The sequence below is a fragment of the Cupressus sempervirens genome, chromosome 5 (genome assembly GCF_028749045.1).
Source record: "Cupressus sempervirens isolate cs-2001-9-10 chromosome 5, ASM2874904v1, whole genome shotgun sequence".
In the NCBI taxonomy this organism is placed as follows: domain Eukaryota; kingdom Viridiplantae; phylum Streptophyta; class Pinopsida; order Cupressales; family Cupressaceae; genus Cupressus; species Cupressus sempervirens.
This window is the reverse complement of record NC_143122.1, coordinates 899,533,889-899,560,581: the sequence shown is the minus strand read 5'-3', so window position 1 is coordinate 899,560,581 and position 26,693 is coordinate 899,533,889. Positions and strand designations below refer to the sequence as shown.

Sequence of the window (26,693 nt, the reverse complement as noted above, 5' to 3'; positions counted from 1 at the left end):
AAATGCAAAGGGGGAGTTTGACAAGAAATTTCAATTAAAATATTTGTGATAGAACTACTAAATTTAAAGTGTTTTTTCACTAATGCCAAAGGGGAAGATTTTTTACCCTATGGTAAGACATATTGTCAATTAGTGACAACTCACTTAAGCTATCTAGGAAAGTTAGTTAATACTGCAACCAACCTTTCCACCAGAGAGTAGATTTTAGTATAGTCTAAGTAGATAAAGGTGTACTATGTTAACTAAGTTTACAATATGAACCAAGTTATTCAGTATTATTAGTGCGAAACAAGTTTCATATGTGAACCAAGTTCACAATGTTAACTAATCTCTTTGTGTAAACTAAGCTCCTATATCACACAAGTTTTCCTATGCTATCTAAGCTTCTAGTGCTAATAGAGAAACAATGTCACTCAAGCTCACTATATGTTTTGATTATCAGTAGAACATCAAAAGAACTATAATTCTCAAGCATCAGTACTTGAGACAAGTTAAAGGTATATTTGGTTTTTATAAAGATATCTATTATGGAAGCTGACTCAATGTGAAGTTATTATTTGAAGAATATATTAGAAAGACAAATTCATTTATCTAAGTGTATGACATAGAATATGATACAAAAGAGTCATAAAAAAAATATATGAATATTTGAAGGCATAATAAGTGAATATGGAATAAATTGAGTAAGCAGGCTATAAGATAGTATAAAGGATAGAGCATAGACTCATCCATCATAGAAAGTTGCTCATATTATTCAAAGGACCTTATTCAAAAAATCAAAGTGTGTAGTAGAGATCATCCTTTTGATTTGTCTTAATAGGTGCATCAATCAAATCCTCTAACTAGGTGGACCTAAGAGTCTTTTGCAAAATCTCTTAACATAGTAGATACTTCCTTGTATTTTAAAATCTTCTCACAAGGTGGACCTAATAATCCTTCATACTCATAGGAGAGTAGATCACCTGAAGTTATCAATTGTAAGCCCTAATAGGCTAACTTTATTACTATAGTAGTGAAGCATTGAAGGTGTCATCCCCACCCTAGTTTTACCTTCTACTTGGAGGGTTTTTGGGTTACCATATCTTGTGTTAAAGTGTTATGGTGTTGATTTCTTTATTTCTTTATATCAATGCATGGAAGAAGATTAGAAGTAAAGATAAAGTAATCATAGTGAAGAAACGTTTTATTGGTTCTTCATTCACCCCCCTCCCCTCTTAGTTACTTGCTTGTCATTACATTTCCAAATTAAATGAATTGATGAAATTTTTAATGGATACACCATTTTAATGACTAATAATACTAATGCTATGAATTTTGATTAGTTCAATGATTTTTGAGCATTCCATTTATTCTCATGAGAGATGGATTCATTTGAGTCAATACTCATGAAATTTGGGTCATTGAGTTTGACTCAAAAACTACATAGCTAAATCCTAATATCAATATTGGTATGTGCCATGTTGTGTAAATATCAACTATTAATGAATTGTAGAGCATAAGAGGATTTATAATGAATGGATCATTGTTAATCTTGGATTGGTTTTGACAAGTGTCTATATGCTTAATTCATTTACTTAGTTCATGCCAAACAAGAAACATATGTCAAGCACAACATGTAAGTTAGAGCATGGTGAGTAAACAGTGAGTGCCAAGTCACTCAAGTACTGAGAAGATAGTATGTGCTAAGTGATTTAGGTGCCAAATAAGTAGTGCATGCCATGTCATTTAGATGTTGAGTGACAACATTGAAGTCATAGTGCCAAGCACCAAGGACTTCAGATGTTGAGTAATATAGTTTTGACATAGTTATTTGTATTGGTACAAAATAATATGTAAACCATTTTTGAGATTACATAAAGATTGATTTAGAATCTTTTATTGATATGGATGAATCCCTATATATTTCATGCATCAAATCAAAAAAAGGGAAGGTTTAAGGGAAATATGGGTGAATCATAGCCATTGATTCATACCTAATGCTAACTCACCTAGGTCTTCTTAAGGAGGGAAAACCTTAAACATTTTAATAATGAAAAAGGGAGAATTGGAGAGAGGTTGCATGTGAAAATAGAGAATTCATGGTGACCAAGGTATTATGATTTGAATTACATTGCAAAATAGAGGAAGGAAACAACGGATAGTAGAGAGACATCTAATTAGAAAGGATTAAGTGCACATTAGTATAAAGGTGATCTAACATCAAGCAACAGAGTGCTAATTGTAGTATCATTTGCTGAGACATTCTAATAGGTGAATTAGTTAAATCTCTTAATAGAGTAGTCCTAATAGGCTATCCTAAATTCCTTTAACAAGGTGCTTACTTAATTGTGATTTGAAGACCTTTAGTTTGGAACAATTCTAAAAGGTTGTTGAAATCTTTTAACAAGGTAATACCTAATAGTCTTTGTAAGCCTTTAATAGGGTAGACATTTCATAGGCTGGATCATGTTTCATGATCAAAAATTGTAACCTTCATTGGATACACTTTATTATTGTAGTAGTGAAGATTTGTGGGTGTCATCTCCACCCCAGTTTTACCTTCTTGTTGATTGGTTTTTGGATAATCATATCTTGTGTCATATATGTGTGAATATTTATGTGTTTACATACTTTAGATGTATATGATTTATATGGTATTCTAGTTTACTTATTAAATTGAGAGATGGAAGTATGGTGAATAGCTTTATGGATAAAAGTTTGAAGCATTGATTCACCCCCCCTCTTAGAGTTTACCTTAGCTATTGTAATTCCAACAATTGGTATCATAGCTTTTTTCTTTGAAATAAAAGTTGTACAAATTTGAAGAAAGATCTTAGAAATGGAAGTATACAAGTTGGAAAATATTATTGAGAACTAAGAAATTAAAATACAACTCATTCTACATTAGTTGGATAAAGCAAGAGAAGATCTAAAGAAATCATTAAGAAGAAGGAAGGAAATTTCTATTGAGTAGAATGACACACAATACCAAGAGATGAACACTAGTAAACTATTTTCAAATGGAAACTCCAATGAATTTGATGTAGCAATTGTAGATCTAATGGAAAAGAATAGAACTCTAGATAAAGAGATTAGAAATCTTAAGACAGAGTAAGAATCACAAGCCATATTACTATGTGAGGTGACCAGATAGAAAAAGAAAGCTATGGAAGATAAAGTCGTGATTGAAGATGAAAAAAGAGTTTTGATCAGTAGACTAGAAGAGAAATCATAAAAGGTAAATATGATTGCTCACATGAAATTGGAAACAATGAATCAAGTCATGATTGCTAATCATGAAATAAATAGTAAAAACATTGAGATTACAATACTGAATTTGCAAAATGAACAATTGAGTAATGATTTGAAAAGGGAAAAGGAGTTTTCTAAAAGTTTCAATAAACCTAGTGAAGCCATCAAGTACTTTGAACAATTGATGAGATCCACTAGATCTAATGATGATATATCTAGACTGGGATACACTAGTATTGATGAAGGAGAATCATACAAGAGTGTTGAAGAAAGAAATAATAAAGGTAAGAATTCCAAATATACTTGCCATAATTTTGGTAAGAAAGGATATACTACTAATGTTTGTAGGAGGAAGACTGTAAATTATAATGTTTAGCAAAAGAAACATGGGTCACTACAATAAGTGCAACAAACAAGGTCATCAAGAACATGAATGCAAAACTAAGATTGTGCAAACTAAAATATTTGAAGGAGACTATTATAAATATCAAAAGTAAGGACATAGAGCTTTTAAATATAGATTCAAACCAAAGTGGTCATCAAACAAGTAGACAAAGGTAAAGAACAATAGTAACTTTTATAATTGGGATTATAAGACAAGGTATACTTGTCACTACTATCGAGAGTATGGACATATTCCTGGGAATTGTATTAGAACACATTTTAGAAGTGATTTCAAAAGGTGGTTGAGTCAAACCACATGTTTTAGTTGTTTGAAGATTGGCCGTATAAGAAGATGCTATCCAACAAGGTGAAAAGCACCAAGTTGTGAGTTCAACAGAGGCAAATGAAAGGCAGATATTGAGAATACTAGAGATGAGATGAACAAGACATGGAAGAGAAAAGAAGATTGAAGAACATCAAGTGTAGATGGGATCACTTCACCCAATGGGTTAGGTAATCACACCTCATCAAATAAAGAAGTCAAGAGGTATGTGGGACTAATATTTGGAAATATATACCATACATCATTTTCAAGATTTTAGTTTTGAAAATATTGCATATGCATGAATAAAGATGCAACTTGTTGTTAGAAATCAAGAATAAATCTTTAAGTTTTGTCAATTTTCATGTTACTGTCGAGCATGAAAAGTTTCACATGGTTATCAAGTGAAAATTTATTAGATACCAAGCTAACAAGATTTTTTAGTTAAGGTTGAGCTTGTAGTAGTTTTTGAGTGTATGGAAAAACACATAGATGTCGAGTGAGCTAGAATTCAATTGAAGTAGAGCTTAAAGTTGTGTAAGCACTTAGCATTAAATACTGTATTTTGAGGGCTATTTGATCATTTTTTGTTCATTTGACATCATTTGAATTTTAAGAAGAGCACAAAGAGCTGAAGGCAATCTAGAGAATTTAATCTAAGCATTTGCAGGAGATTTAACAAGCTATTCAACACCATTCTACTAGGATTTACAAGGTATTTACTATGTGCCAAGCTATGCAATTTTAAATTTCTCAAACCCTAGTTTCATGTAATGGCATCTAGCTCATTAACACCAAAAGTTGTGGAGGGAAAAGAGGTTTTGAATGTTCAATTAATTAGTAATGAAATTAAACAACCTACCTGTAAGGATATTCTAGATATAGCTTATAAATAGGATCCCTCTAGTGCATTATCCATGATACCACCACAAGTCTTGATGATTCAAGATGTTACAAATTGTTACACTTGAAAAATAGTAAGCATAGGAGATATGGACATAAGGGAAATGTATGGAAAACTATGCAAAAAAAGAGTATTGAAGGAAGAATTAAAGATTGTTGAGAAGGGTCAACTTGTGCCCTAGATTTCCCTAATGTATTCGAGAAAAAATGTATTTTTTTTAAAAAAGTAGAATTCATGATAGTTTGGTGTTGTTAGAGAATGGTCTAGTTAAAATTACCAAGAAGATTTTTTATAGGGTAACAGGGTATCCAACCCTAGATCAGCCAAAGACCACGAGAAATGAAGCAAATGAAATAATTGAAAAGAAAATAGGGGCTATATGGAATAAAAAGGGAATGATAATTGATATTATCATAGATCCCCTAATAGATTTTGCAATAAGGGTCATAGAACACAAGTTTTAACAATCTAGCAAATTAAACAGTCTACCTTGCATTGCAGTTGACATGGGCTACAAAATTGTGAAGAAGGGTTATACTTATGATCTTGCTGAGTTATAGTTGCAAGAATTGATTGAAAATTTGGGAGCTATTAGGAAGACCAAGAGTGCATCGTGAAAATTTAGATCTATTCTTATATGAATTTTCTTTTATGTATAGAACACTTTTCCTACATTTGGTAAGGTTGCATGGAAAGTGAACAGATCTATTGGAGTATAAGTAGGTGAATTCATTGAGAAATAAGGAGATAACTTTGAATCTGTTATGAATACTTATTTTGAAAATTTCAAACAATCTACAAAGAAAAGATTAAGGATACTTGTCTCACTAGTGGAGAAAAATTTTGATGATGTTTTCTTCCTAGTTGATATTAATTTTACATATGTACAAGTAGTAATTCCAAAGTTAAGATGGCTAAGGAAATTAGGTTATCAAATAAATATTGATGAGGCCTCTGCAACAATTCCAACATTACTTGTAGAAGAAGTGGACAAGGAAGCCAAAGTATTTAGAAATTATGACTTGGCCAAATCAAACCTCACTATGGAATTCAAGACCACTTCAGTGATCAAAAAAAAAGAAAAAATTGGTGAAGAAATTAAAAGAGAACTTTGATGAAGGAGCTAATGAGGAAGAAGAAAAGGAAGATTATGAAGAAGAAGAGGAAACACAGACTCAAGAACCACTAACATTGACACAAGGTCAAGGAGAAGACCAACAAGAAGATGAAGTTGACACCATAGAAGGCATCGAGGAAGAAGAATTCGATGAAGCACCTATCACTAATGAGAAGAAAAAGAGCAGAACAAAGACTCAAGTAGTGAAAAATGCCAAGAACATTGCAAAACCTAATCAGCCCAAACATACAACACCTGCCACAAGGGCTAGCACAAGAGTCACTGATTAAAATAATAAAGAAGTAGCCAAGCCTAAAGAGAAGGAAGCTAAAGCATATAAGAGACTGAGGAGTAAAGTGTGTTTCTGAAGCTAAATTTGATAAGGAGAAGACTAAATTAGATGACAACAATCAATTTCAAGTGGTAAGTCATAGTTCCTCCTTAGATTTAGATAATTTTTCTAAGAACATTAGGAACAATGTTGATTTATTAGGATTCTCTCACATTGAATTCGAAAATCTTAGGAAGATTGATAAAATCCAAGTTGAAGAGGCAGTATATGCCATGATGGCTATATTAAAAAAGAGTCCTCCAAAAATTGCCAACTCTATACCTAAAGGCTTATATGATAGAGTTGAGAAAAAATGACATTATTGTTTAGACATTGAAAAGAAAATTATGGAGACAACCCTTGCTCAAGTTATGCCAGAACTTAGTAAGGTTTAAATTTCTAAAGCCATTAAGAAATATGCTGTGAGAATTGTGCCAAAATATAGGGCATTCAGCATATTGCAAAATAATATAGAGGATGTTGTACTTAAGTCCAAACAAATGTGGAAGATAGAATTTGGACTATCAACATCTAAACAAGCTGACTAGACATCTATTGAGCTAGGAGAGGATGAAAAAGATGACAATGATCAAGGCATAGATAAGAGAGGCACATATATGAATATTGACAATTAGGCAATAGCTGAGGAAGAGAAACAAATAGAATAGAGTGTTCAAGACACAAAAATGTTGAGTGTTAGCCCTCTACAGGAGACAAGTCTAAATACTAAATTTGTCAAACTAAAGGATGTTTCTGAGACTATTGCTTAGAACATCATTCTCCTTAGAGAGGATGATTTGAAAAGGATACTTGTCTAGTCCACTCTCCAAGATAAACTATGTGACAACCCTATACTAGTAAGTGTAGATGAAATTTATAAGAAAGAAACAATAATTGCAAGGGAGGAAGTGAAAACACCAAAAATGTCTATAATCACTCCTCAAGTCACAAGTATACAACCTTCACAACCTATAGTATTTTATCAAAGCAAGGAGAAAACAAGTTTCATTATTAGTACACTTATGCAAGACACTCAAGTCTCAGTGATTGTAGAAGAAACTAAAAAAGAAAAGGATGAGACAATTGGAGAAGACAAGATTGAAATAATAGAAAATTATGACACTCAAGATTGAATAGCTTAGGCACATACACCTATACCTCCAGCATAAGATCAATGTATAATTGAAATTATAGAGGGAGAAAAGTACAAGTCCACAGAGTCAAGTTTGACACCCAAGCCAAAGGAGCTAATAGCTATTCATGCATTGGTACATTACTAGAATCTAGTACTACTTCAAATCAAACTTTTTAGAGGCCGAGCACAGATGCTACACAATTGCAATTCTCAAGGCCGAGTTCTCGCTCAAATAAGGCAAAAGAAGTAATTACTTATGGAGATGTTAGCCTAGATGAAGATATTGTATTTAATAAATTGGATTTGGAAACCATCACAATTGAGTAGATGGGTATACTACAAGAGGCCCTAACAAGGAAATAAAATCAAGAACTACTTAGAAGGGAGCATAGACAAAAGAAAGCTTTGATTGACATCAAAAACACTTTCTTAGATGCATTTAGTCTACCAACTCCACATGAAAACAAGTCAATCATTGAAAAATTAACCAATATAGTCTTTCAAAATCCCCACTTGGGTAAGGCTACCTAATCTTCCTCTTCATTTTTGGGGGAATTCTAGTTTTAGGGAAATCAGTGAGGCTTTTGGCGATTTCCATATGGCTGATTCCCAATCTTTTGAGCATTTCCATTCTACTTATGCTAGAATTCTAGTGAATATTGATGTTTCTAAGGGTCTCACTACTAAGATTATTTTAAATCATTCAAAGGGCTCTTGGACTTAGTTGCTTGATTTTGAGGGCCTCCCTTTTAGGTGTAAAAAATGTTTCAATACTAGGCATATGGCTGCTAAGTGTGAGTATGGAAAAACTACAAAAAAACAACCCTCCTCCTAATGGAAGGGTGTATTGGAGAAGCATTATACAGTTGAAAAATCTTCTAGATCTAAGATGGTGAATGCTTTTGTTTCTAAGGTGGATGCCCAAGGTGTAAAATCTAGTACTCTTGGTGTAGTTTCTAGCTGAGATAATGTTGTTGTGGGTCTTGGTGTAGAATCTGGCTGAGATGATGGTGTTGAGACCACTAATTCTAGACATGGAAATTTGCATTGTGCTATGACTATTTTTGATCAAGGTGTTAAATCTGGTACTCTTTGTGTAGAATCTGGCCAAGATAATGGTGTTGAGGCTACTATTTCTGGACAAGGTCGGTTGCATGGTGCTACATCTGTTGGAGCTGGTCATTGTATGTCTGCTATTGGAATAGGTAATCAGTCTGCTAGTAGAAGTTCCAATCTAATGGAAGAAGGGATGCCAACTAGTCCTTGTTATAAAGATGGGTTTTTGACTATTGGTAATTGTTCCAATTTGACAGAAGAAGTGAAGGTAGCTAGTCCTAGTGAAAAGGATGGACTTCCTTTTGATGTTGATGTTGGAATTGGTAAATAGACTAATGGTATCAGTTCCAAAATGCTGGTTGCAGTGATGATAGATGGTCCTTGTCAAAATTTGGATGAGTTTCCCTCTATTTTGAATTCTAAAAATTGGTAGTCAAAGGTTATGATGGTAGAGGAGGGGTGGATACCTATGACTAGGAAAAAGTCTAAAAAGACCCTCCCTCAATTTGATATGAATTTGTGCTCTCACAAAAAGGGAGTGAAATTGAATTCTTAGTCCCCTTAGCTAGTTAAGAAATTCTTGTTGGTTTCTTTTCTAATCTTTTTGATGCTACTAGTCATAATGTTTTTCTTCTACAACATGTTTATGGTTCAGATCCCTATGGGATGTTTGGGCTTTCTTTGAATATCTTTTGGATCTATGATGTAAAGGGGTTTCGGGGTCCCCTCAAAATCTAGTTTTACCTTAATCTAAAGCCAATATAGTTGAAAGGGTCAATGATATAGACCTGGATACTAATGTAAATTTATTAGAATGGTCTGAAAGGAAGTTTTAAAACAAGGTAAATGAGAAGATATCTAGTGGTATTGCACTAACACAGGTTGACCTAGAAACCAAGATAGAAAGTATGAAAAAAGTACTAGAGAACATTTTTTCTCTATACACCAAATTGTGTAATACTAAACTCTTTATACAAGAATTAAGGAGTCACATCTTGAGTTTGGAGAGCCACATGTAGTCATCCAGTGTTGTTTTGCCCAAGTCTCCAACTCAAAGTGAGAATTTTTTTAGGAATCTCTTGCAATCCAAGAGTCAATTAGCATCATTACAAGTAGATGAAGCCAACATAATAGCTAAACTAATCAACATCTAGATGATATTTCCTCCTTACATGGAGATGTTACACAAGGATCTAGGCTATGCAGAAACACTTATGAAGAAAAATCACAATCTTTCTACATTAGATGGCTTAGTACACCTTGCAGGCAAGATGGCCATCCAAATTAAGCTTTTGGAGGTAGCTTCTGATAATTGGGATGAAAATATTAAGATAGTACTTGAGGTTCATAAATTATATTAGACAAGTGCACTATTAGTGTATAACCCATTGACATCAGTATCAAAAGGGGGGAGTAAGATCAATGGGGGAACAAGCAAAGCAAGCAAGAAGAACAATGAGATATCTATACCCAAAAGAGAGTAAGAGAAGCATTAGTTCAAACAAGAACAAAGAAAGAGTATCAGTTGATTTAGAATATAGAATAAACAACTTAGGGGGGGTTATGAAATTTTGAGGTATAAGTCATGTGTTGCAAAATTTTGATATTTTTGAAAATTTGTATAGAATCTAAATATCTATGTTATGCTCATAAGGATAGGATTATTAATGCATGACCAAATTTTTTTGACACTCATGTCAAAGGGGGAGATTGTTAATCTTAGATTGGTTTTGACAAGTGAGTGTCTATACACTTAATCCATTTACATAGTTCATGTAGAATAATTAACATATGTTGAGCACAACATGTAAGTTAGAGCATGCAAAGTAAATAGTGAGTGATGAGTCACTCAAGTGTCAAGCAGATAATATGTGATGAGCAATTCAGGTGCTGAGTAAGAAGTGCATGTTGAGTCATTTAGATGTTGAGTGACAACATTGAAGTTATAGTCAGTGTTGAGCACCAGGGACTTTAGATGTTGAGTAACACAGTTTTGACATAGTTATTTGTATTGGAACAAAATACTATGTAAACCATTTTTGAGCCAACTTAAGGATTAATTTATGATCTTTTGTTGATAAGGACAAATATTAAGTATGAATCCCTATGTATTACATGCATCCAATCAGAAAAAGGAAAGGTTTATGCAAAAATATGGTTGAATCACAACTATTGATTCATACCTAATCCTAAGTCACCTAGGTCTTCTTAAGGAGGAAAAACCCTAAACATTTTATGAATGCAAAAGGGAGAATTGGAGAGAGTTTGCATGTACAAATAGAGCATTCATGGTGACCAAGGTATTATGATTTCAATTACATTGTAGAATTAGTTAAGGAGAACAAAGGAAGGAAATAATGGACATTTGATCTAAAAGGATCAAGTACACATTGATATAAAGGTGATCAGACATCAACCAATAGAGTGCTAAGTGCATCATCATTGTTGAGATATTCTAACAAGTGAATCTATTAAATCTCTTAATAGAGTATTCCTAATGGGCTGTATTGAAATTCTCTAACTAGTTGCTTACTTAATTGTGAGTTGAAGTCCTTTAATTAGGAACACTTCTAATAGGGTATTGAAATCCTTTAATAGGATAAGACCCAACAATCTTTGTAAGCCTTTAATAAGGTAGATCTTTCATGGGGTGGATCATGTTTCATGATCAAATATTATAACCTTCATTAGATACACTTTATTACTATAGTAGTAAAAATTTGTGGGTGCCATCCCCACCCAATGTTACCTTCTCAGCGAGGGGTTTTTGTGTAATCATATCTTGTGTCATATATGAGTGAATATTTATGTGTTTAAATAGTATAGATATATATGCTTTATATGGTATTTTATTTTACTTATTAAATTGAGAGATGGATGTATGGTGAATGGTTTTATGGATAAAAGTTTGAAGCATTAATTCACCCCTTCCCCTCTCAAATTTTACCTTTCCTATTGTAATTCTAATAGATCATAAGGCACAAAATATTGTGAAGGATTCACAATTGGGGTTGCAAGAAAAGCAGGTTCAACAATGCAAGAAACTTCATAGTTAAGTGCACTCAAGATGGATTAGTAGTGGGATAGGTCACAGGAAGTCATGATGCTTCACCTTTATCGGCATCACCTAGATCTAATGAGTGTTGAGTTTTTGATTAATTCTCATGTGAGATGGATGATGATGGGTGCTCCACTTAAAACCATAAACCATAACAGAAACAAAGAAACAACAAAAAATGTGAGAACAAAATATGGACTTCTTAGTTGTACCACAAATGCAAAATTATAGAATTCACAAGTACAATATGCTAACACACATGGGTGCCTTCATTATAGTAATCTGTAAAGCAAGCCATAAATTATCACCCAAATTTGTCTTAGGCAATGTTCACATCTTTCTTAAATAGCCAATTTTATGTTGCCTAGGAAGGTTCTAGATGCTCAAACTTAATACCTAGGACTGATAGACCTTAACAATACATATAGAGTCAGGTAAATACATCTTTAACAAATTAGTTTAGAAATTTTAGTAGCCCAATTTTGAAAGGCCATAATGCTTGAACCATTTCTCTAATTGGCTATTATAACCACTTTTTAGAAATGCTAGCCCCTAATCTATAGGCTTAGAATGGTGCAAACACCCTTCTATTGAGATTTTGGACCTCTTCTGGGCACTCTAAGGCCTCCAACAGTAAGCTTGAAGACTTTTCTACAAATATTTCCACCAAAAATCCTTAATAACTTCTCTAATACTTAAGCTAGAGAAATGAGATTTTTATGGTAGGCTTATAAGTCTAAAGTAAACCTTTGTGTAGAAAATGAGAATATTTTGAGCTCATATGAAAAAATTACTAAAAATAGCAAGTTACCATAAATAGTAACCACCCTATCTGCAAGTCCTTATTAAAATAGAAAATATTGAAATGAATATATTTTTGGGTGATGCAAGACTGCTCTTACACCCAGGATGCTCCTGCATTAGACACTTAGGGTAATTTGAGAAGTGACCCCATCACATCTTAGTTGTTTAGAGGAAAACCAATATGGTTAACCTCTTCCTTTGCTAGCCATACAAAATCCTCTACTAGCCTCCCTTTCCATTTGACCAAGTATTTCCCATAAGTTTTATTCCTTGTACTTTTACCAACACAATTTTCCAATATCTCTTTGATCTCCTTTGTAGCCGAACTAGCTATTAGAATACTCCACTATGCTTCTGCAACTTCATCTCCATCACCTCCTTCATAATACTCTATCAAATCTAAAATATTAAATACTAGTGAAATATTCAAGTCAGAAGGAAACTCCACTTCATAAGTATTTCCAGAATCATTCCTTTTCACTATCTTGCACAATTTTAAACTTCTTCATCTTCAAATTATTATATGTACCTATTGGAAAATGCTCCTTTCTCAAATGAACCTTTAATTCATCTCCAATCTAAAATTCGTTATACCTCCTTTTCACATCTTTCTTAGCCTTAAACTGTGTATTCATCTTTATGATGTGCTTCCTTATCTCTTCATGGACATTCTTCAAATGTTTAGCAAATTCTTCTACTTCAACACTACTTATCTCTCCTTTACCAATTGTCATAATTTAGAAGCATTCCTAGGAACACTCCCATATACAATCTAGAATGGTGATTTACTAGTATTCCTATTCATAGAATTATAATATGCAAATTCTACCAATGGTAAAATCATATCCCATCCTTTTGGTTTTTCTCCAACCAAACATCTCAGTAAATTTCCCAAACTCCTATTCATAACTTTTGTCTATTCATCATTCTATGGATGATGTGATGAACTGAACTTCAAATCTATCTTCAACTTCTTTCACAATTTATGCCAGAAATACCCAAAAAATTTGGTATCTTGATCTGAAACTTGTTGGGCATTCATTTTGCACGAGGTCAACGGCAGGAATCCGTAGTGTAATTTCTCTCTTGAAAAGCAAATCTTTTTAAGGATCCACTCCAAGGTTTAGTGTTTATCTTGCGACATACCAAAATTAACTCAGTAGAAGATAAATGTGAATGTTTATGAGGAGGCCTTTGCTAGTTCCAGAAACTCTTTTACCTTGGAATCAAGTTAAATCTATTTGCTATCTCAAAATATCACACCAAAAGAACAATGTTTTTTATATTCTCTATTTTTCAATAAATGCAAGTCTAACAATGCATCTACTATGAGGTCCTATTCTAACAGGGGGGTTAGCAAAGAAAATAATGAAATTGAAAGCAAATAACATGAAATCAAATAATTTGAAAGTGAAATTCCTAAATGGACATAAGATAGAGAACACAACACGTTGCGAGTTAAACCTTCAAAAAAATTGGTAGGAAACCAATGAAAATAGGAGCAGCACTTCATAGAATCCACTGATGCAATCATCGATGAGAATCTTTAACAAATTGGATGATGTCTCACTCTTCATCAAATCGCAAGGCCATGGAAAGTGCGCTCATGCGAGACAAAAAGTTATGTAGACACAATCGGGTGATTTCTTCTCAAGCTCGTTACGTCAACAAAATTCATATATCTGTAGCAAACACTAGAACTAAAAGATCGCACAACCAAAAACAATGCAATAAACTTTTGGCTCAATCAAAATCTCATGAATAAAATCCATAAAACAATGACACATTCAGGCAAGAATAACTACACTCCAAATGCTAGCACCAAAAGCATAATTTTATTCCATAATAACGGAAACCATTTTTACATTTTACAATGGGGTATTTATAAGAAATCATCTCCTCAATTTTTGTTGAAGTGAGAGATATCTTAATGCAATAAAATGCTTTTAAAACATTAAAACAAACTAAATATATACAAATTGGTAATCTAACTGGTGCTTAGAGGGACTCCATCCATATTTTATTCATTAATTGGATGCATGAGCACTTTACATGTTGAAAAAAATGAAAGCATGAGAGAGAAAGTAGGAGGAAGCCATCAGTCAAAGTAGAAGTGCATGAAGACACCAAAAATAGAAGCTGGCCCTTCACTTGATGTGGGCTAGAGTTAACTTGCCATTAGAATGTGCTCCCAATGCATGGAAAGTGCTATTTTTAAATTGGTAGTTAACTGTTAGTAGACCTCTGAATTGTAGAGCTACATGAAAATGTAGAGTTGCAGACCTACAGAGCTACGAACTTGCATAGTTGCATAGCTACGGACCTACTGAGCTCAATTTGCCAAAAAATCAAAGTTCTCAATTTTGAAAATGGTTTCTGGATTTTGTTGAAATGAGGTTTTAGATCACTTTTTGCATACACTCCATGCCCCTTTTGGATTATTTACACCCTCTTTATAGCCACTTAATTTCATAAACTTGCACTCCCTCTACTTTTTCAATAAAAAATCTCAAACCACCTGCATTGAATCTTGCCCCCAATAGCTGCATAAGATGAGGAACCTGATCTACTTTATGTGTCCAACCTCTGTATCTTTGACCTTTCTCTTCTCTCCACCTGTCCAATCCTTCTTGATGAGAAACCATGTGATCTAGATTATCCAAGATGATCAAATGTTTGCAACTTTTCATATTTTTCCACAAATTTTCTAGGCATTTTTAAATGACCTTTTTGGAGGTCTTTTGCTCAAAATTTCAAGTCAAAACTTTTGTTGCTCCCTAAAAATAAGCAGTTGAAGGCTCACTATTTTAGAGATTGAAATTAGATCTTCAGTTCTTCTTTCCAACAATGTAAGCGATTCTGAATTTCGAGGCCCGAGTTAAAAGTTATGATCTCGACAAGTTGAGGATGTCATTTTTACCTACAAAAGAAGCAAACATTAGTCCGTAGAGTTAACAATGCATAGTAAAGACACACTAGCCATTCAAAAAAAATTGGAGGTGAATCTAGAAATTTGGCTAAGTCTAAAATTTTGAAGCCCTGAAATTTGGCTAAGTTTGAAATCCTGAAGCCCTGAAATTTGGCTAAGTCTGGATTTTTGAAGCCTTGAAATTTTCTAAAATCTTTAACTTATCTCCAACAGGTTTGAAACCTATGTCAAAATATTTGTCACATATATTATAATATATCTTAAGTATAAGGAATTAAATATATCTTAAGTAGTATTTAATTCCTTATACTTAAGATATATTTAATTCCTTATACTTAAACGATATATTTTAAACCCTCTCATTAGCTATTTAAGCAAAACGTAAGGTGAAAGGGCAACTTGGCAAGGGCTCATGGTCCTTGGGAGCATGGTAGTGCGAACATGCACGAGGCACCTTGATTGTGGGTGTGCACACACTTACAAATTAGGCACGATGCGGCATGGCATGCGTACATGAGGCACGAGGCACATAGGTGCAAGGCACGCAGGCTCGAGACATGGCGAGCCACGGTGCAACACGTGCAGGTGCGAGGTGCAGCGAGGTGCGCAAGGGTGTAGGGCACGGTAAGGCACGTGCAGGCATGGGGTGCGATGTGGCATGACGTGCGCAAGCGTGAGGCACTTGGCACTCAAAGCATGTGCGCATGAGCATGTAGGCAAGGGCGTGGTGTGCGAGTGTGTAGGTGCACGATGCATGGCCTCGTGGGCTGCGCAGCGCAACACGCAAGTTGCACAAGCACATGACACTTTTTTTCAACTCTCTTTTTTTTTTGGTGATTTTCAAATTTTGATTTTTTTTTTTTTTTTGATTTTCAATTTTTGATTTTTAAAAAAAAAAATTGGACTCAACTTTCAAACAAAAATTCTTCTCCTGACTCTCAAATTGTGAGTCCGGGAGTCAAAAAAAGTTTGGGGTCCCTATTCCTAGTGAGGAATGGGGCATGTGTTGTGGACACCACAAAAAAACTATACTCTTTGGAAGACCATGTAGTCTCACCACTTCTCTAAAAAACAACTTTGCCACATGAATAACATCACTAGTCTTCTTTCAAGGAATAAAATGTGCCATCTTCAAAAACCTACCAACCACCACAAAAAATTAAATGATGCCCATGTCGATTCCTTGTTAATCCAAGAACAAAATCCATGCTAACATCCTTCCACAACTTCTTTGGTATAGGTAATGGCCGATACAACCCCGTATTCTACTTTACTCCTATCATCATTTCACATACTTTACAACTCTATACAAAATTCTTCACATCTTGCTACAATTGTGTCCAATAATAATTCTCAGCAACTGAATCTATGGTTTTATCTCTACCAAAATGTCTAGCCAATTATCCAGTATGCTTCTCCTTTATGAGACTCTTTGTCATTTAACTTTTAGGATTGCACAACTAGCTTCCTTTAAATAAAATACTATCTTAGATCATGAAATCCAACCACTTTGTCCCACCAAGTATAATAGGTTCTATACAAGCCCTCCACATTTCACCAAAATTAGGATCATCTAGATAAAAAGTACTAATTTCCTTGAATCCAATCACCTCTATTTGCATTTCTATAAGCAAAAGTTGTCTTCTACTAAGAGCATTTGCAACTCTATTAGACTTCCCATTCCTATGTTTCAAAAAAATGTATAACTTTGCAAAAACTCAACCAACATCAAATGCCTTTGGTTCAATTTTCCTTGACTATTCAAATATTGCAAAGCTTGATGCCCAATATACAAAAAGAACTCCTTAGGAAGAAGCTAGTGTCTCCACTTCTTTAATGCTTGAACTATAACATAAAATTCCTTATCATAAGCCAAATTTTTTTTTTTCATCATTCAATTTCTCACTAAAATAAGCAACAATTATACCTTCTTGGCTCATAACAGCTCTTATTCTAGTACCACTAGCATCATAGTCTACTTGAAACACCTTCTTAAAATTAGGAAGTGCTAAAACAACCTTCTTAGTAACTTTATGTTTCAACAAATTAAAACTCTTATCTTCTTCTATATTCCACTTAAATTCTTTCTTATCCCCTTTCATTGTTTTAGTCAAGGGTCCACAAATACTATTAAAATCTCTTATAAACTTTCTATAAAAACTAGCTAGAGCATGAAATGATCTTACCTTTGTTGCACTCCTTGGAGTAGGCCATTCAAGGATAGCCTTCACTTTCTCTGGGTCCACTTTTAAACCTTCTATTGAGGCTACAAATCCTAGGTACACCAATTCCTTTACAAAACTACACTTCTTCAGGTTTATTCGCAACTTTTCTACCCTCAACTTATCAAACACCTTGCAAATATGATCAAATGCTCCTCCAATGTCTTAATAAAGATCAAAATATCATCTAGGTAAATAATTAAAAACTTAGCCAAAAAATCTTTTAGTAACTCATTCATGAGCCTCATGAAAGTGTTTGGTGTATTGGTTAGCCCAAAAAGCATGACTGCCTACTTGTATAGTCTTTCTTTTGTCTTGAAAGCAGTCTTCCACTCATCACCTTCTCTAATATGAATCTGATGGTATCCACTCTTTAGATCTATCTTTTTGAAATACTCAACTCCATTCAAATATTCCATAATATCATCCATCCTTGGCAATGAAAATATATACTTGATTATGATCTTGTTGATATCACAAGAATCTGTGCATATCCTCCATTCTCCATTCTTCTTTGGTGCTAATACTTTTCCTTCAACACATGGACTTAGACTCTCTCGAATCAACCCCTTCTGCAACAACTCATGTACTTTCCTATTCAACTCTTCACTTTTTGTTGTTGTCATTCTATGTGCTACCTTGTTTGGCAAACTAGCTCCTAGAACCAAATGCATCTAGTGACTGATTTTTATCATTGGGGGTAATCCATCAAGTAGATTATCTGATACAATATTAGAAAACTCTCCCAACATATCTAAAACTTCTATAGGTACCTCATCTACTTCTTCTTTACTATCTTTAAGAATTATAGAAAAACACATATGCTCATGCATCATACCTTTAAGAAACTTTTTTCCATCAAAAAAACATGTTCTTGTAGCACCACATACCTTTTATTCTTTCTCCTTCAATGGCTTCAACTTATGTTTCACTCCAGCCTTGGTCAGAGTGTAAGTTTTATCTTGCACATCATGTAGAACATGCCTACCAAACTACCATGGCCTACCCAAAAACATATGACATATGTCCATAGATATGATATCACATAGTATCTCATCCTAGCAGCTTCTGATCTTGAACTTCACTAAGCACTACTCATTGACCATGACCTTTTGGTCATCTTGCACCCAAGCAATACAGTATGGATGTGTGTGTTTTTATCTCTTTAGCTTCAACTTGGTAACCATTATTTCTAACACCATATTGTCAGTACTCCCACCATAAATGATCACATCACAACACTTATCTTCATATCTACACCTTGTGTGAAACAAAATCCTTCTTTGATCAAGTTCATTCTCACTACTCAATAGGACTCTTCTATTAACTATAACTTCTCCTCTTACAACATCTTCAAAATGTGAGGATCTGGCATCTTCATCAACATATGGAACTCTGGCCTAGCCTTCTTTTCTTTGATCCATCCTTCCTTGGCACTAGGTACATTCAAATTCTCTATGCCCTTCTTCTCTGTAGTGAAAACATTTCCCATAGAAGTATCCTCTTCCAGATCCTTGTCCTCTTCCTCTTCCTTTCTAATCTCTATTGTTCTAATCTTGGAAATGATTATAATTGTTTTTTGTCTAGTTCTAATTGCTACTCCTAGCCTCATCTTTGTTCTTTTGATCATCATTATGACCACCATAAGATCATCTACTAGATCCTCCACTGTGACCTCTTCCACTATTATTTTGTGAAACTTCTTACTCAATTTTTCCTCAAATTTTCATTCAAACTAGACTCAACTCATCTTGAATACTTGGCCTTAACCCATTAAGATGATGGGCCACTTTCTCCTTATCAACTTCTACATGGCCAATTCTAATGAGAACTTAGTAGAACTCTTTGGTATACTCTTGAACAAATTTTTCCACTTGCTTCAACCCTTGTATCTTCTTCAATGGATCAAGCTCATAATCCATGGGAATGAATTGCCACTTTAGTTTAGCTATCATCTACTCCCATCTAGTAATTTGTTCCTTTCCCTTTCTATTTCACTCCAATTGAACCTATTACCACTAGATCTTTGCATGTCCCTTTAGTTTTTCCTTCACAAACTTGACCCTGTTAGGATCCTCAATAACTTCATACTCAAAGAACTCACCCAATTCATTGATCCAATCAATTGGCTCCTCTGGGTTAAGATTTCTTGAAAATGTGGGAACTTCAAACTTAGGCATTTTTCCAATCTTGGAGATGGGGCTAAAAATCCTTTCTTCCACTAGGTTTAGAAATGCCTCTAATTTGGCATTTTCCTCTACTTCATCCTCATCCTCTTTCATCTCTTACAAGAAGATTTATTCCTCTATGCATTTGTTCTTCCAATGCTTACATTTTCTTTGGAGGGCTCAGAAATCCTCAAGTGTAACACCTACAACTCTTCCACCATGCTCTCTTCATAGAGGCATTTTTGTGCTTCCATTGAAATGCTAGTTCAAACTGCTTCGCAATTGGTGATTTGTCTACATGCTTAGCTCAAACCATGGTCCTAGTATGAACTACCTCACAATTGACAATTGGCCCATGCACTCAAGAACCTAGCTCTAATACCACTTGATTAACAATACTCCCCTTAATACAATAAACAATAATAAAAACAAAGAAACTATAGCAAATGTGAAAAAAAAATATGGATTTACTATTTTCCCTACAAATGTGAAATTATAAAATTCATAAGTATAATATGCTAACCCATATGGGCACCTTTATTATAATAATCTGCAAGAAAAGCCACAAAATATCACCCAGAGTTGTCCTAGGCATTGTTTAGGCCTTCCATAAATAGGCAATTTTATGCCACCCAGGAAGGTTCGAGATGCTCAAACATAATATCTAGGGCCGACAAACCCTAACAATACATATAGAGTTGGCCAAATAGATCTTTGATAATTATTTTAGAAATTTTGAGTAGCCCAACTTTGGAAGGCCATAACTCTCAAACCATTGCTCCAATTTGCTATTATAACCACTTTTCAAAAATGCCTGCTCCTAATCTAAAAAATTTAATTGAGTTTTTGGCCATCATTTGGGCACTCTAAGGCCTCCAACAGTGAGCCTAAAGATTTTTTTGTAGAATTTTCCACTGAAAATCTGTAATGACTTCTCTAATACTTAAGCTAGAGCAATGCAATTTTTAGGGTAGTCTTATAAGTCTAAAATGAACCTTCATGTAGAAAATGAGAACATTCTGAGCTCATATGACAAACCTACTAAAAATAGCAAGTTTCCATAAATAGTAACAACCCTGTCTACCAGTCCTTATTAAAATTGAAAAGACTAAAATGAAATTTTTTTTGGGTGATACAAGATATCTCTTACACCCAAGATGTTCTTGCATTAATTAATATGTTTTAAATGCTACTCATACTATATTGATCAATGAATTTGACTTAGAAACTACATTGTTAAGTCTTGATAGAAATGTTGTTGTTTGACTTGTTGTGGAAAATATCTTCTACTTATAAATTGAAGAAATTAAGGGGATTTATAATGAATGGTTAATAAGGAACTATTAAAATATTTGAAATAACTTAGAGGGGGTGGTGAATCAGTTATCCCCATGTCCAAATGTTCAAATCAAACACTTGAAAACCCAACAAACTTAACCCAATAAATCACTAATTAAAACTATCCACAATAATCCAATAATCCAAATTATTCATTTCGTTATAGCTCCTTTTTCTATATATTCTTAATTTTAGAAACTTATCATAGTCAATAATAATCCTAAACTTAAAAATAGTAAGTAGTATAAATACACAACAAAAATCCATACAAATTTTGACACTAGTATTTAACATGGAAACCCAATTTGGGAAAAACTACTAGTAACATGCTACCATATTTTCACTCTTCTAAAGTAAGATATGTTAGGAGAAAACCCTAATAAAGGTTACAAAACACATCATTAGGTGTGACCTTGTTAAAGGATTTGATTGCTCTGTTAGGAGTGGCCATTTTAGAGGACTTATGAATATTCACTAGTAGAATTTTGGCAAATAAATGACTATGTGACTAAAACATTTAGTCACAAGACCAAAACATTTAGTCATGTGACTAAAAGTGATCAAATTCTAGTAATTTTTTATATTTTATAAGTATAAATGATTAAATAAATGACTAATTTGGTCATCAACTAAAATTATAATGTTTGACAAAGATAAGTGACTAAAAAAAATCAAATATATGACTAAACGATTGGTCACTGATAATTAGTCACCCAAATAAATGACTTAATGAATGATCAATGATTTTTTTATCATATTAAAACATTCTTTAACATTTTTATAACTTTTATTGTTCCCCAATGAGGTTTTTGTCCTATTAATACATTATTATCAGTTAACTTCCTTGACTATCCTCACAAATAATATTGAACTAGAAATGAACTTAAAATCACCCCAATCTGTAGTCAAACTTGGGCTCTAAATCTATTTATGAATTGTTGAAAAATAAAACTCTCCACCCACACAAAAGTACACTCTAGGTCTATCTATGCATATAAAAAAGATTAACTATCAATTAACTATTTTAAAATCTCAACAAGTAGATTTGAACCCTAGACCTCCCTGTTGAGAGGCTCACAATTTGCCATTGTGTTGTAGGCTCTTTTCTAGATATAACATTAATTTAATATTATCACATTTAATATATTTCAGTATTTAGTAAATAGTGAGAACCATTGTTTAACAAATATCAAAACTTGAAAAAACAAATTTAATAACAAAAAATAAATAAAATTTTTGATTTAAATTATCTTTATAAATAATATAAGGATTTTCTTGTAAGAAACTTCATTTAAAAGATAAATTAATTTGCAAACAATATTGCTATTACATATATGACCTTGTATGTGGATTAATTTTGAAAAAATATCAAAATTCCTAAAGGGAAAAATACCCATGACCATTAGATACATAGGGTTCACCAAATCCCAAAACAAGAGAGACCATTTTCATTTTGCACTCGACTTTTATTGAAAGATCTATTTTATAACTAGAGTTTTAGTTGCCTTTAGAGTTAGGATTTCAACTCATTATTGATGTCATACTCTCGTGCAAATATGATCCACCTCTTGGTAAGGACCCCCTTTCTCTTTTCTCATACATATGTCATGTGACCACCTAGTCCTTACTATATCTTATTTCACTTTTGACTTTCATGATATTACATCATTCCACCAATTTTTTGTATAAATATATTTATGCCAAAGGCATGTCTTCACTAAATTTTCAAATCAATGATGCATATCTATGCTTTTTTTATTATTATTTATAGAAATTAATTTCTAATTAATAAATATAGCATTAAAAATGCAAATACGATTTCTTTTCATATTCTTATAATTTATTCATTTCATCTTAAATTCTCTATTCTTTTTATAAAAAAATTAATCTAAAAATATATCTCTTCACTTATTTTTTCAATAATTCTTTATTGATATGAAGGAAAAATTTCAATTCAATCCTCTCCTTATTTCACTTATAACAAAAAAACATAGGACGCAAAAATTCTTTCATATCTATTGACATTTTAAGAAGTGAACCCTTAATTTCATCATAAGGGAGTGTCTTGATATTTATGAAGGCTGATTTGTATAGGATATGTTGTCCAACACTAATTTTGATTCTTAGTTGATGGTAGAATTGCTATATATCATAATTTTTCTTTGGTCAATAAGATTGTGCCAATTCCTTTATGAAAGATAAATGTTGATGCAACAAGGTTGAACTAATCATACACATGAGTTTGAATTTCTTATAACAATCATTTTAGTATGTTTGAAGATCTACCTTGAATCTATTGATGAAAAAAAGACACACACACACACACACACACACACACACACACACACACACACACTTCATGAGTGTTTACTATTGATTTGCCATACAAGAATATCCAACTAGTTCTAGTATATTTATGGTCTTAGATGAATCCCAAAAAGTATACTATCATAATATAATTTATAATATAAATATTTTTATTTTAATCTACTTTTGTTTGTGAGTATAATTATTCATTTTGTGATTAAGTGTTGGCTTAATAGTAGCCAGTTGGTATTCTTTACTAATGTCTTTGGTATGCTTATTGCTATGCCATGTTTGTATAATCTCTACTAAGTGATCTAAATATGGATGAAAAGATGTAAGGAAAATGTTTGGTGAAAGTCAATATAGTAGATTGATGATAAAGTAGATAGTTTGATGATCCCCATACTGAAGTAAATCAATCTATTTATCTATCATTTGTTTGGATGATTTCCATGGATAGGATGTGACTTATATGCATACCTCTTAATCACAATAATGATTTTCTTATGGTTCCCATTCAAATAATAGACTCATTAAGCCTTAACCAATCTCTTAAAGGATTATAACTTGATCTATTATCATTGAAGGATAATCAAATATCTTCTGCTAATTGATTGATGGATAAACAATTCATAAACTCCAAACATTGTGTATGCAATAACAACTATGCCATGCCATTTGTGGGGTTCTTTTTATGTTGTTTAATGAGTAAAATACTTCTCATGTGTATTATTTTTTCTACATCTAGTCAATCTAATCAAGTTTGAATGCTTTATGGATTGATGTCATTTCATATAGACCTTCAATTCTATTAGACTTGTTCTCTTGTATGACATTGTCTCTCAAATTATCTTGTATGTCTCACTTATCATATTTCATTTCATCATTTATTCTATATTTCCCCAAATAATTAAACTCAGTCGATACTTTGTTGACCTAATATTTGAATAATATTATTTATTTATCATTATTTTTTTGATCAATAATTTATTTATTTATTATTTTTAATTACTTGTACTTTATATTAATAATATGTTATTACTATTTTTATTTTATATTTTATATAAGTTATATATATAAAGATTTATAATATAATATATTATTACATTATTATAATATTATGTAAGTTCATTTTACATTTTATAATTGATTGTAGTCTGAATTGTGGATATCACAAATCCATAATTTTTTTACACATTTTATTGTGTTCGCATAATCGGGAGCCGAGAGCCAACCAATTCCCCTGCGTTAGTACCATGCTGGAGATTTCCATTTGAGACTGATTGTGATAGGCACCAAACTAATAGTACATTAATGGCAATATCCTCTGAATGCTATGCATGAATAATGGGCTATGTATGGCAGTGGGACAGGGAATTCATCCACTGTATAGCCAGCTACACACAACCCATGCTCCTAACTGGCTGAGGCACTTGATTAAAGGTGTCAAAGTGGTTAAGCCCTTGGACATGATTCTCTCCTCTCCCTCATTGATGGACAAACATCTCTTTAGGATTCACAGATCTCATAGTTCAATCAATTGGAATCCCCCTATTTGAGATGCAACTCTTGCAAATTTAGTGGAGGAGTTGTGATTAATCCACTAGGTTAAAATTACAACCATTTCAAAAATTTGTTAGGGCTACATTTGCTTATTTCTTTACCCTATCTCTATAAAATGTACATTTACTCCATAATAAAACTATTTTAGAGGAGGAATAAAACCCTCTTCTGTGAGAATATTGAGATTTCATAGAGATAAAGATCGATTATGTGCTTAGCGATTTATTTCTCTAGGATTATCACTTGTCATGCATAAGCCAGTGATTCAAAGCTATTTTATGTAATTAAACTATCACATGGACTATACCTAAATTACCAAAAATGGTAGTATTTATCATGCATTAAGGAACTTTGGTAGCTTGGGATACATATATGCTTAGCTAGAGATGGTGTCAATTTTAAATCTAAGTGTATATACTAATCAACATGGAAATTGAACCATGTTACTAAATAGGGTAGATGATCCATCATCTCACCCTAGGTATCAATGTAGAATAGTAGAAGAAGGTTTATTCTTATGTGATTTGAGGCATATTACAGGCAGAGGACTTTGCTATCAATGTGCTATATAAATTCAAATTCATAATTATGGTTGAAAGATAGAAACCCAACATAGTTAATACAACCTTTAGAGATATAATGATGCAGGGGAGAAGCTTATGTGGTACCAGATTACAAAGCTTCTATTTTACAATCAATATAAACTCAAGTAGAATTAGGAAAAATCAAGCATGTTGAGGGTACATAAACTATTTGACAAAATGTTTCAATGACATGCAATTTTTTGGATTGTGATGATATCGAGTTACACAAAAAAAATGGAGTTGTTGAAGAAGACTTGAACACTTCTAAGAAAATTTAACTAGTTGGTGTATACCCCACATGTAAGCCAAAACTCCACAACCATTTTGACCATCTTTTTAGAATACATGTAAAAATGGGAGCTTTAGAACAGGGTATGGATATCTATCAAAGCACAATCAGAACTAGATTTTTGTCTGATTTCATACTTCAAAATGAACTAATAGACATGTATGTAGAAAGAAATTAAATCATTTGATGACTTTTAGGAAAATGCAAATGGTTGGTGTAAAAACAGATTGCATAGCCTTTGTGAACATCCTCCCTATCTGTGTCAAAAAGGGAGCTAATGAAGTTAAATTGAAAACTCTTTTTTGTATCTATTGTGTAAATTAAGTTAGATTATCTTAATTAAGAGATTGTGACTATTTTAGTTTTTTTTTTTTTGTTATTTATAAATGTTTAAGTTAGTTCATTACAATACAAACATCATTTTATACAAACAATATTATTTTCCTTTATAAATGTACTGCTTATAATCCCATACATTGCAGATTTTTCTCTTTACATGTAAACTGAAAATGTGCATCATGTTTTCCTATAGATCCATGTGTGACCATGTGTCAAATTCAATGATCAAGAGTCATTTCCACAAGTTTGGTCATGATGTGAATTTTGAGATTAGAAGCAGAGAAAAAAAAAAATTTGGTTACATTTGATATCTCTATCTCATCATTTTGAGAAAATAGCTCTGAAAAACTAAGACTTACACCAGCTCTCAATCCCTCTGAGAAAAATGCTCTGAAAAATTGAGACTTATATCAATAAGCTAAATTGTGTATCTTTTAATACTTCTCCCACCTTATCAAAATTGGTCCTTTTGGTTCCTCGTGAAATCCATCCAATGGCTGAGGGAAAACATAGAACATTGACTCTTAATGGATTGGAATATTTCTTGCATCTAAGAACTTCCATTGTCACCTTCTGTTATTGCATATAAGAAAATATCAAGACCCAAATACT

General features: G+C 32.8%; 1 pseudogene; it reads left to right on the top strand.

The window, feature by feature from the left end:
* Positions 1-15,929: 15,929 nt before the first annotated feature.
* Positions 15,930-26,693, top strand: part of LOC149558828 (polyadenylate-binding protein 2-like) — a 100,243-nt pseudogene continuing 89,479 nt past the window's right edge.